Below are 13,020 nucleotides of genomic sequence, written 5' to 3' on the forward strand. Positions count from 1 at the left end.
GACCAAATATTCTCATTCTACTCCACAATAGTTTTCTAAGGTACAGTAACTTTCCCAAGAGGTATAATGAATTGTTAGGAAAAAATAGAAAACCGGCATGATGAGTGATAGGCATCTCAAAGTTGCCATGTGATGTCTTACCAGCAAACACTTGTCCACCTTATTGTGGGAACACTTTGAGTGCCCCAGCAAGTTCCCAGAAGTATAAAAAGTTATGAGTCCCTGATGCTACATAGTTTCCTAAGTTAGATTTAAACTAACATGCTGCTGTATTATTAGACAGGCAAAAATGAAGGGAGTAACACAAGCAAGTAAAAAAAACCAGAAATGCATATACATATTTTGCACATACATATATCTTTTATTTCACTACAATTACTCTTACCCCAAGGCACAGGTGGTAAACCTTTCATCATTTGCATCTTGTCTGTGTTTTATTTTAAGGGCACAGGAAGTCCCATTCGCTGAATTTGGTGCCAGTGCACTCAGCAGCCTCAAGGGCTGGGGGCAAAGTGGTGGCTCGTGGCTGTGAGAAGGACAAAATGAAAAGCAAATGTCACTGCATGGCAATGACAGAACCTGAGGGAGTTGTCACATGAGGTCCAGAGATGATAAAACAAAATTGTCAGAAGATTTCTGTATTAAAAACAAAACTAAACTAAACTAAAACCCCATGTCACCACGTTGTGGTGACATGACAAACATGTGGTTGCCCATGACAAACAATACCCAAATGTTGAATAAGAAACTGTGTCATGCCTCTTCACTGCCCTAATTGGGAGGGATAGCTTCCTAGAAATATGGAGGAAGTCTTTGCTCCTTATTCTTTCCATCATTATCTGATTTAGGAGAATCTTAAAGTATGTATATATCACTGTTCTTGCATGTAATCCTACTTCTTTATGACCATTTCACACTCTCATTTTTTTCCATCACCTTTTATTCATATGAAATACTCATTTGCCATGAGATTGACTCAGGGAGGCGAATTACCTAAAAGCTCTGGAAACGTCAGTCTTACAAGAGTCAGAGCCACCTATGTCCATAAGGATTCCAGAATTCAACAGAAAGCAAAGCAGTTTAAAGGAACTAATTTTATTTCTTTTTCTGATAGAAAAAGAGGAAAAACTGCAAACTGCCATTGAAAGGCTGTTTTCACTGTAAATCGGTACAAACAGATTCCAAAACTGATATACTTGGATCAAGACTGTATCTAACCCATAGTCAACCCAACAGTTTAATTTTCAAAACTTGGCTTCCAGTATTGGAAGCATGAGATCAAGCCAAGATACGTTGCCAGTGAAAGGCTAGAGCTGAAAGGCAGTGTTGAATTACAGAGCCCAGAAGGTTTACGGAAGTGTTTAGTGAAAATTGTTTGCAAAAGAGTTTAGAAAAATTTTATGCCTCTTGCTGGTTGCTTCAGGATCTAGCCCTGCCAGAAGAGTTGAAGAGCTCTCCTCCCGTCATGCTGGCGGAGATATGGAGGATCTGCATGCGGGCAGGCAGGAACCTTAGTGCCCAAACTGACGTCCTCAAATTAAGCTTGAAAGTCTTTCTGGAAGATGTGCTTTAGCCAAGGCAAGTGTTCTCCAGCCAAAGAGGCTACTGGGCCCCATCCAGGCACAGCTGGATGAAATGTAAAGCCCTAAGTGAGGCTGCATGATCTAATGGTCCCTTCTGGACTCAGATATTCCACCAAAACTGGCACATTTGATACTTTATTTTCTGTTTATCAGATGCACTGTTAAGCAGAATAGCTCTACAAGGAATAGAAGTAAACTATGAACACAGGACTTTGCCCTGAGCAAAGCAGATTTGTATTTGATTTCTCAGCTTTGTTCTTGTATCTGATATCCATTTAAAAGAATTTCATGGGACCTGCAGGAATTGTGCTAATCAATGGGCAGTAAATTTATGCTTTTAAACAGCTTTGTTGTCCCTGTACCCAGTGCAGTCATCACTTACATCAGGACTTGCACAGGAGTGGTTTTGGCACTACCTCTGTTTCAGGAAAGCCCTGAAAGTAGGTTGCTATTGTTAAATGTATAGTCCCAGTTCATTTCAGAACAGAACAGAAATACGAATACCCAGCAGGATAAGCAGCTCTTAGAGGTCACAGGGAAACCTATTTGCATCTCAGTGAGATGCGTTTATTTCTAGTCCCTCACTCAGGAAGAGAGGCAAGTGCTTTCCAGTGAAACTAATTATGTTTGGCTTGTAACAGCATCTGCCGATTCATGATTGCTGCTTTCTGTTTTTTTTTTTCACTTGGAATCTTTCTGAGATTTCCTGCTTCTCTTTATACTCTCTGAGCTCATGTGTTTAGTTTAAATGGGGGGAAACATGCTTTTCAAAACCTACGCCTCCTCTCTAATGAAAGGCCTGAGTTTTGTGCCATATCTAACATTTGTAAGAGCACATTCACCATGGCATGAAGACAGAGACCTTATTAACTGTGGATGAGGTACCTTGTGCCAAAAGTCCCTAGGGAATCTCTTAGAAGTGCTGACATAGCTCAGAGCAAGGGTTTTCTATGAGAGTTTCTTAAAATAACTCTGAGGACTCTCTGAAATCATTCAGCTGGGTCCCTTTGGCTGCAAGAGCTATCATACCAGGAGGTATTATTGAGTATGGCTTATTTCTCTCCTCACATTTGTTCTGCTAGGCCCATTTAGCACCCATTTGTTTCCCAAAGTGATGTTCCTAGGAACCAAATTAATAGAGGAGGACCTTGCTGTACTGACAACAATGCAATAGGATTTTTAGTATTTTTCCTATTGAAAGACAGAACATTGCACCAATGAAAGGCAGCTGCCAGTCCCAGCAAAATGAAGTCCTATTTGTGTCCTTGGACACGTGCAGCGAGGCATATTGCAAGGCCCCTGTCAGTATGAGTTAGCAGGGTCTTATCCCATTCTTTCCTCATTTTTTTTTTCCTGAAATTCTCCACATGGCACCAAGCCAGCAAGGAGAGTCTAAGATGCAGATATTTCTACTTCTTAAACCAGGTGCAAATATTTGTACTTCTTAAACCAGATGAAGCGTTAGCTGGGCTGGCAGCACTGAACAAACAGCCTGGCATCTGTCATCGGCCTGGCCTGCATTACTTTGAGGGATGTAAACCACTAAACATTTTGTTTCATGCTCAGCTTGATGTGCAAAACAGGTTCTGTAAATGGTACGATTTTTACCCAGGGTGTCATCAAAGTATCTTGGGCTTTTCCCACCGACCACAGTCTAAAGGGGCCTCCTAGGAACTCAAACAATCTCCTGGGGGATGAGGCATCAGCACTGAGCTATAGACTTCTGCTGCAGTCTGAGAAAACATCATTTAACCACCTGACCTCCAATTCTCTGTCATAAAAATCATCTCCTCTGATCCTGGGCATGATGCAAAAATACAGCAGAGAGAAACTGTCCACTATCAGCACAAAGCGACAGTAGCAGGTTTTGAAAACCAAATGTCAGCTGGAGCCACGCTGCTAAATGCATCCTGGTGGTCACCGTGTGGTGGCACTGGCCTCGCTGCATCCCTTACCTTGCCTATGTGGTGTTTAACATTGCTTCAGCAGCAGCATCAGTCCCTGCTCCAAGTTTTTAAGAAGATGCAAAGAAGCCAAAACTAATCACTTCACAGCAAATAGTTCCTCATTGAAGAGGAAAAACCCAAGGCAAGAGCACCCATCCACATGAGTAATCAACGCTGAGCCATGCCAGGCAATCTCTTAAAGCTGAAACCTTTTAGCCTAGTGAAGAATAAATGAGACTGTCCCAGCAACACTCCATATGTTTAAAGCCAGCTGTGCACTCATGTGCTTTCCTAAATAACGGGTCTTAAGGAGGCTGGTAGTGCTTGAAAGATCCATTCACACAAGTGTGTTCTGCTAATGCAGTATTCTCTCCTTGAAAAAAGGCATGTCTGATACCACATGAAAGTCAGGTTTAAACTTCAGTGATGGGCTGATCAGCTGCCTGCTGTTTTATGCTGAAAAACACATTGCACGTTTACCTGCAGTACTATTCTCTAAGTGATTTTTCCTAAAGGTATTTCCCACACCTCCACCTCTTTCCTTCACTCTGATTAACAATCGTAGCATGATCTCATCAGGCCTCGACAAGTATTGATGGGCTGCAGTATCATGAGGCTAATAAAGTGTGTTAGCCAGTATTTTCTGATGACACATAAAAACTCCCTTATGAAAGACGCAGGAGACAGAATATAATATAAATGCCTTTCTAGTAACAGCAGAGTACCGCAGGCCCCGCGGCGCCAGGCGCAAGTGCGTTATTTAATGGAGCTCTGTGGGGCAGCAGTGCTCAAGCACATGGCAGGGTGAGGCAGGGGAGAGGGCGACGGGGCCCCGGGGCTGGGGACCCTGCTGTGCTGCAGCTGTGTCGGAGGGGACAGGGGCGAGCAGGACCTGGAGCACTCTGTCGGAAAGCAAAACCCGCAGGCACCCTCCCTGGGTGCTGCCCCAGCACCTGAGCAGAGCCCTCCAAGATCAGCAGACCTCTGTGATGCTGTGTGCGCTGCCTCCACTTGCCATTGCTGTTTTCTTTTCTCTGTTACATCCCCATTGCCTTGTTAATATGAGTACATTATTAGAGTACAATATCAAACATTTGCTGTGTAAGTCCATTCTTTTAAAAAGGTTGGGTGGAAACATACATCAGGTATTTTGCCTAATTTACCTTCTTCCTATTTACAACTATTCCCTGAGCATGTGTACAGCATTAAACAAAAAGGCTGAAAAAGCTAAATTATTTCCCCCTCTCTGTCATGTCATGACACAAGTGTCAATCTCAGCAAAGCCACATGCTATCAGGCCAGCAGCGTCAGTTCAAGGACATGGGCAACACCACAGTCTCAGCTCTGCAGTTCTCTGCTAACCCCCCTGGACCCTCAGCTGCACTGGGGCTGGTGGATGCTCGTCCCCACCACAGGGCAGGGTGATGGGGCAGCCCCCCAAAGACTGGGGGAGCACCCAGCATCTCTGCAGGTGCCCTGTTCGCACCAGCCTCCCTGGGGTGATGTGGTTTGGGGTGATGTGCTCGTGGAGCCCCAGGGGAAGTTGGGCCTTGCAGTTCCCCTTGCAGGTAACCCTGAGCCTCTCCCTCCCTTCATTTGCCAGTGAACTGATTGCTCCTTATTTAAAAAAAATGCAGATCCTGAAATTCTCATTGCTGAGTGGAAGGCAGAGGAGAGTCACAAGGTTTAACAACTTGGGGGCTTGCTGAGGCCACTCTTGTAACAGAAAATGAGAGAAAAAAAAAAATCCAACAAGATGTGCAGCAACAAAGAAAATCCCTTTTCTATCTATCAAGCCTTCTTTCCCCAGCCTCTGTGAATGCCTCACCTCCTGCACAGTCTCTAAATATAAACTTTGCTCAGCACACTCAGGGTAATCTTTTCACATCATAAAACTTATAATCCTCCTAAAGTGGTTTCCTAGGGTTTGAGGTATGATGCACTTATCAAATAACTGAAACAAATAAATCAGCTTATTCAGGCCATGGTCAGCGTGTGTGTAGCTCTGGGTATGCAGGGAGGAAGCCAGTGCCATACCAGCATTTGTATACATTAGCAACAAAGCTGTCTGTGACAAGCTGTCCTCTGCACAACTAAATATTTAGTTGCGTATCTTAAGTAACTTCTTAAGTGATTAAAGCGAGAGGGTGCTTTCTGTCTGTGCTGGCGCAGGGAGCTGGGGCGTCAGGGAGAGCAGCATGGCGAGCTGGGGAGGAGACCCCTCGACGCGGCGGTGCAGATGTAGGAAGGGAGGATGCCCATGGCAGACTCCGTGCACCCGCGCTACAGGACCCCGGGACCCAGCGGTGCAGCTGCATCATTTGGGGACAAACCCAGCTCCAGCCAGCGGTGCATGGCCTCAGGCATGCTCTGCTGTCACTCATCTCTGCCTAGAAACTGGCTCCAACCAGGGTCCACGTGGCTTTCTTGCATATTTGTACAGAGTTCAAGTTTTCAAATATTTGTTGCTAGCTTTTATTGGTGTTAGAGCAAGGTTTATTTTTAACGGTGCCTGTATTTATGGATTCCCGCAGTCACATATTTTTTGCATGTGCAAAATTAAACTAACAAAGCAATTTCATATTTAAGAATTATAGAATATACGCTTCCTGTTCAATATAAACACATTGTTAATAAACTTAAAATCTATTAGCTTGTAAAAATTAACTTTAAACAACAAGCTAGAAAAGCTATCCTAAACTTGCTCCCTGTGTGTTTTTCTGCGTGTACAATAAATGCTTTCGTTAGTATTCAAGCACCATCACAACAGGGCTCACTTGAAATGTTGGGCTTGTTGGGATCTAGATATGCACTTAACAGAATATCTTCAATTCGATACTTTACCTAGGGAAAAAAAGAAGGAAACCAGCCTACCTTAGGGATGTGGGGGTCTCTCCTCCTGCTGCCTGCTGCCCACTGCCCCTTCCCCCAAGTTCTCACTGCCTAGCTTTTGCTGTCTGGAAGATATTTCAGCTTTTCCTTACCTGAGGGGGAAGCTCCAGAGGCAATTTGAACTATTTTCAAGAATATTGATGCCATTTCTGTTTCAGTATGTGCCACATGCAGCAAAAGGGCAGACCAGGATCAGGCTATCACCCCACACAGATGAACTATGCGTGGGAAGAAGGTTGGGGGGTTCCAATGGCAGCAGTTTGCAGGGAGTGGGGATGGGGCTCCCCTGCACCCCCCAGCACCTGGCACATCATCCTGTCTCCCAGCCATCCCCAGAGGGGAGCCTCTTCCCATCCCAGTCCTCCCTCAGGTGCCTTGGCTGTCAAGGATGCTCCAGACATGCTAGGGCCATCCTGGGCACTCAGGGTGCATTTTGTAAGGGCCAGTGCAGGGTTTGGGCAGCAACTCCCATGGGAAGGGAAAAAATCCAGACCTCCCTGTTCCTTGTAGAGGTGTTTGTTTACACCCAGATCCTGACTGACAAAATGGTTTCAGCTACCAAAAAAAAAATGTCAAGAGTTTGCTCTGGTGTCAATGGCATGCAGAAATGTTTAAGACCTTGCTTCCATGAAACGTTTCTCAGAGATTTTGTTACTTGTATCCGGGAGAGCAGCATGAGGAAGACAGTAGCACCATCATCTTCTCTTCTAGAATATGCTGGGTTAACATGAAAATTAAAGCTCAAATAAACATTCACCAGAAAGTAATTTCAGTCTGTCGTGGAAATAATCTACATTTATAAGTTATCTAAAGTAAAGTGAGCCGTACTAGCCTCCAGCAGCTCTGAAACCATTATGAATTATTGAATAAGTCATCTTTTTTTTATTGTTATTGACACAATAAATATATTTGCTTCAAAACATCCAGAGCTGCATAGGCACAGAAGTATTTATGAACCTGTGCTCTTTACAGCACTGTTTTAAAGGGTGCTGTCAACTGCGGTGGGGAAACAGAAAGAGAGAGAAGGTTTCACCTCTGATGTTCTTGTCAGCAGATACAGCGCTTGTCAGTGCCGTCTCTTCAGGCCCTGGTCTTCATGGGCCACAAAATAAAATTAAAAAAAAAAAAAAAAGGTGCAAACGGTGTGGCTGGATTTGCTACTTTAATTCTTGAACCACTAACAAATCTGGAGTCCTGCAAACTAAAATAATACTGCTTTTGGTAACACGGAGCAGCTTAGGCTTTAAGTTGCCACCAGATCAGCTCTGGAAGTCATACAAAATTAGAGAGCTTGGGACCTAAATGTGCTGTCAAAGTGACAGGAGATTTGTCAGTCAGAGTTGAAAATCTTTGCATGCAGCAGCTGGGGAGTGGGACGGCACCTGCATCCACAGCAGAAGCTGCCACTGCCAAAGATGCTTTCCCAAGCATTGGGTGGGATCTCCTGTGTCACAGCTCCTATTTCCACAGAGGAGCATCTGCCCAAACAACATGGAAATGCTAGGTAAAAACTACTGCGGTGGGAATTGCTGTGTGCAAGAGTGTGCCCACACACAAGGAAAGTTGAATCAATCCTGGCTGGGCACATTTGCAATTGGGGCATCGTGGCTAAACTCCGTCCTGGCACCCGATGGGTGCTTGAGCATCGCTGGGGCCAAACACTGACATCTTCGGGGAGACCTCAGGCTCCCCTCTGGCTACTCCTGGGTGCAAAGTACTTGGGGGAAAAAACTCCTTCTGCAGTAAAAGCTGCATTATATTTTTTGTCTGTCTCCTCAGGCAGTAAATTTATCATCTGTGGCTCTTCAATTTCCCTGAGTGAAAAAATTAGCAATTACTAGCTATGAATTCACAGCAGTGCTTGCCATAAGCAAGAAAAAACAGCAGCATATTTTAAAGAGTGCTTCTCCCTGGAATGCAAGCCCAGATGAAGATTTAGCCTGGTTTTTTAATTTAAGTCTGGTGGAGCAACATACCTCGGACATTGACAATGTATCAGCCTTTATTCAAGTGTGAAAATTAAGGCATAAATTGCTGGCCGCTTAGCTCTCAAAACAATGTCACATTATAAGAAATGTGATATTTTGAAGAGAAACAGGAAAAAACTGTCAAAGATTTTGTTATTATTGCATTATCCTCTTGCTTGATCTACTAGCTACAGATACTTGGTGTCTGCTTAAGTGCTTTCCATTCTTCCCATAAGCAAATTCTGGTTGAAGACTATATATCATTTTACTCTTGATCACTGCTAGTCTCAGTACCTCATTACAGCAGAGTACTTTTTGAAACTGAGCTATAGCCTAGATAAATGATTGTATAAAGTTTTAAATAAACATACAACATTTATGTTATGTTGTTTCACAGGGATGATTTATAGTCATTTTCTTCTTCCAGTCCTGAGCTCTGGACATAAAAGACACTGAGCTCTCTGCTGTTTATCCAAGCTAAATCCTCTGTTTGTTCTGCATAAGCGTTCTTGATTCTTTAATATATTGCAGGCTTTAGCTTCGGGTTTATTCTCTCTGGGATGGTGGAATTAGATACATTAACTGACAAAGATAAGGTATGGACATTGTAGCTTAATAGCCATTAAAATAGATACTGTGATAACAAAAATGGATCTAGAAAAGGGAGCTGAGGTTGTGATATTTTAAAAATATGTATTTATGAGACTTAGATGAATACAGTCAAGATTTCAGAAATCTGCATAAGGAACTCCCCAAATGATGGTGGGATTTTGTTTGGTTTTTATTTCATAAGGATAAGAGAATCAGAAATGGAATATATTGTGAACCAGGTTACACGTTGCCTCCCATGTCCCCAAAGACAATTTTGTTTCTTCTTCCTAAAATGACATTACATAATCTAGATGCCGAGGCACTGAAACACTGCCCTGTGCTACAGAAGAAAATTAAGCAAGTGCTGTAAAATAAAGCAAGTCTCTCTGCCTTAATAAAACCTAGGTGGGTTCTGTTCACCAAGTTCCTTCTTTCATCAGCGTATTTAAATACACACACATATATATATACATACATGTTCAAACCACGTACAGGTAGTCTGTTTACTTCATACTGCTGTTCTTCATTGTAGCCCTTGTTCCTCTATTAAAAAAGCAGGCAACACTGAACGCCTGTTTTCTCTTCTTTTGTAAGCTTAACAGAACAATTTTTGAGCTAAGCCCACTAAAATTGCTTTGTAGTTCGACTCAGTGTTCATTCTTAAATTTTTGTGTAAAAACAGTGTTAGCATTTAAAGACCTAATGCTTGACACAGAAGAAAGATTTTAAGAATTATAGTCTTTAATGTGACATACCCTAAATCATCTCTTACCACAGTATAGAAGTTAAGCTAAGATTTTGGAGGCCGTAAATGGACTTTCATTTTTCTCTAAGTCAGGATTAACTGGTGTGTAAGTAACCGACTAGGTGCTTTCATTGCCAAAAATTATCTAACTAAAAGTTTGAATCTGGCAGTATAAACAGCAGTCCTGCCTATACTCATACAAGGTTGTTATTTTGTGGTACACAAGTTGGTATGTTGTCCATGCTCTGTAACAGATTGCATTCCATAAAGCATGAAATGCGTTTTTATCTGAAACTTGAGTGGTAAAATAAGCAGCAAGCAAAATAAAGACATGGGCAGTAATTTTTTTCTTTTTATTTTATTCTACAAGCATTCATTTTAGCTAAGATACTTTCCTTTTATAGTGGTGGGATATTTCCAGGAGTAATGCTGCAGATGTTGTGAATGACTTATTCAATGAGTGTGAAAGGAATGGCAAAAAAGAAAACTCAAAAATCCCTCAGCTCTTTGAGAAAGACTGCTTGAGTATGCACAAGAACCATCTTTAAAAAAAACCCTCAACTTATTTTCTGTAGATGCTGCTTTTTTAAAAAGAATTATCTCATTAAAATTGCTTTCAATATAGAGTATATAAAGTATATAAAGTAACATGTAATTTCTCTGCATATTTAATTACCAAACTTTCTTTATTATTCATTGTAAACAAACCACTCCAATTTATTTGTTTGCTGGTGAAATCTGCTATTCTCTTTATCATGTGTACATATGATAACAGGAAAAGGAAAAAAAAGGGGGGGGTAGGAGGGGGGCAAGAGTCCACCTTGGCAAAAAAATGGGAATTAGTTGCTATACAGGGAGAGGTTTAGGTTTAGGTTTTGTGAGTGGCAGCAATAACGTCTTTTCCCTGTGATGGCAAGTGCAGTGGAGCAAAGCCACTGCTTCCTCCTCCTCCTCCTCCCACTGCCCTCTGTGGCCCGGCAGCCCTTGAGATTTTGTGCTGAGCTCCAGACCTGGATGGAGAATTTGTGACCATAGGCACAGCCATGTTCAGCATGTGATTGCGGGCATCCTGCTCAGCAGTGGCCAGGTGGTCTCACAGCATCCGAGAGATACTTCACTATGAGTTGGCTTCCCCCCAGATTCAAGAGTCATTTCCAACATTATCTATCACATTCATTAGGATAATACAGATTTGCTTTTATTTGTTTTTCAATACTAATAAGTCATAAAATGATTTTCCTATAAAAGTTTTCACTAAAACCCTCACAATTACTTACTTACTCAATAGAAGGGATACAGCAAACAATGCTTGACTTCTTCTTTTCCAAACGGCTGTAACAACTAATCATTAACTAGCTATTCATCAAAGCATCAGTACAATGAGGAATCACCTTCATCTTATGAAGAGAGAGACAAAAGTAACCAGGACTGCCCCATACCACACACAGCCTTCTTCAGGGCAGGTGCAAAACTTCAGCTATTTTGCCTTTTCTCTGCCCTCACCAAGTGACTTTATTTAATTCACCTCTTAATGAGAAGATTAACCTAGCCTTTCTTGGAAGGCTGCAGCCTTAGACTCCCTTAATTTTCCTAGAAATTAGAGAGTTATACATAAGGATTGAAGTATTATTGCTTTTTTCCAAAGCTTTCAGATGAATTGTTAATTAGCCAGAAGAATGAAAGAAGATACCGATTTATCTAATAAAAAAAGAGCAAAGTAAATTCTTTGTACTCATTTGCTGAAGAAGCAACCTAGCAGAAGCCAGTAACTACCTCTTTTAGGGCATTAAGATGACTGTATCCAGCACAGATAGTCTGAGTTTAAAGCAGTTTGTGAACCACTTATATAGAAAAACTTTTCCCACATTATTCTCATTAGAGGCCCAGAGCCCTGTTCAAGATCACTCAACACCTCCATAATCAAGATGGGCAGAGAAATCACAGACTTTGTGCCCAACCCTCAGCCTACCAGTGGGAGCCCCTTCATGAGTAATTCAGGAGAGATTTTGCCATGTTGCACCAAGTACTGCAACACAAGCTTTTGGTCAGGATGGCAAAGCATTGCTTTTCCCTTACATGGCGTTAGAGAGGTAACGCCTTCTAAGACGTCCTCTTGCTAAGGCTACCTATTGCTACCTAGGCTATTACAAGCCACCTGCATTGATGATAATATAGGTAAATGAAATAGGAAGCAGTAGAATAAAAATGTTTTTTTCTCATGTAAAACATTAAGACTATTTTAATGATCTGCTGTATGTATGCAACAAGAAGATACGGTCATGGAGTAAAGAAAATAAATCCATCTGTTCTGCAAGATGCAGTAGGATGGGACAAGTAAAACTGTAGAGGCATATAAGCATGTTGTTCAAGTGTGCAACTCTTTCCACAAATAGCAGTGCCCTCTCATGGAGATATACCTATGGAGATATACCTACCAATTCCTTGGGGTGTGGTCTTGCTTTTTGACATTCTGCTTAATTTTTTCATTTATTTTGGGTTATTAGCCCCATTTCTTCAGTGCAATAATTGGATTATTATCAGAAAAGTCAGGATAAAACAATAAGCTAGAGTATTTAAAACATTATATGCATCCACATTCAGGAAAACTGCAATAAAAAACATTATTGCTATACAAGGATCAAAAATGCTACATAGTTCAAAGAACATATCCTCTACATGGCCTGAATGGTTCTGAGAAGCAGGTAGGCTCTGTGGTTTACATCAAATATGCACTGACATTCATGAAAGCATACCCACAATATTGGCTTGAAGTGGTGGCTGTAAGAACAAACTATTAAGCTGTCTTACTTATTTGGAAGAGAAGCATCATGCCAACTTCATGCATATTCCCATACACGTTCACACATGCATGTCTGATTATAAAGCAAATAATAGCTTATGGTCCCTTTCAGCCCTGATCTGGATGGCATATTATATTACAATATTAATCTTGTTGCCAAAAATAGCTTTCTCAGGCGAATATACTGATGGTCTGGTGTACTGTACAAGCAAAGTGTCTTAACATGTGATCCATAAAATTATTTTCTGTACTTCCAGAGGTGAAAAACAAAACAAAAAATCCCCCTCACTTAGGTAAGCTATTAAGCAAACACAAAACAGTTGAAGACTTACCACTACCTCTTAAACCTAAATTCTACAAAATGTTTATCAGCTTGATTGCCTGCTCAACTCAAAACCCAATGATTTAATTTTGCTGCCCTATTTACATCTGTATTTGTAAAAAAAACTTATGATTATCATAGTAAATCATAGTCCTTTGACAATTTTTACCTTTT

Source organism: Cariama cristata, unplaced genomic scaffold (assembly GCF_000690535.1).
Source record: "Cariama cristata isolate BGI_N322 unplaced genomic scaffold, ASM69053v1 scaffold18080, whole genome shotgun sequence".
Classification (NCBI taxonomy): Eukaryota; Metazoa; Chordata; class Aves; order Cariamiformes; family Cariamidae; genus Cariama; species Cariama cristata.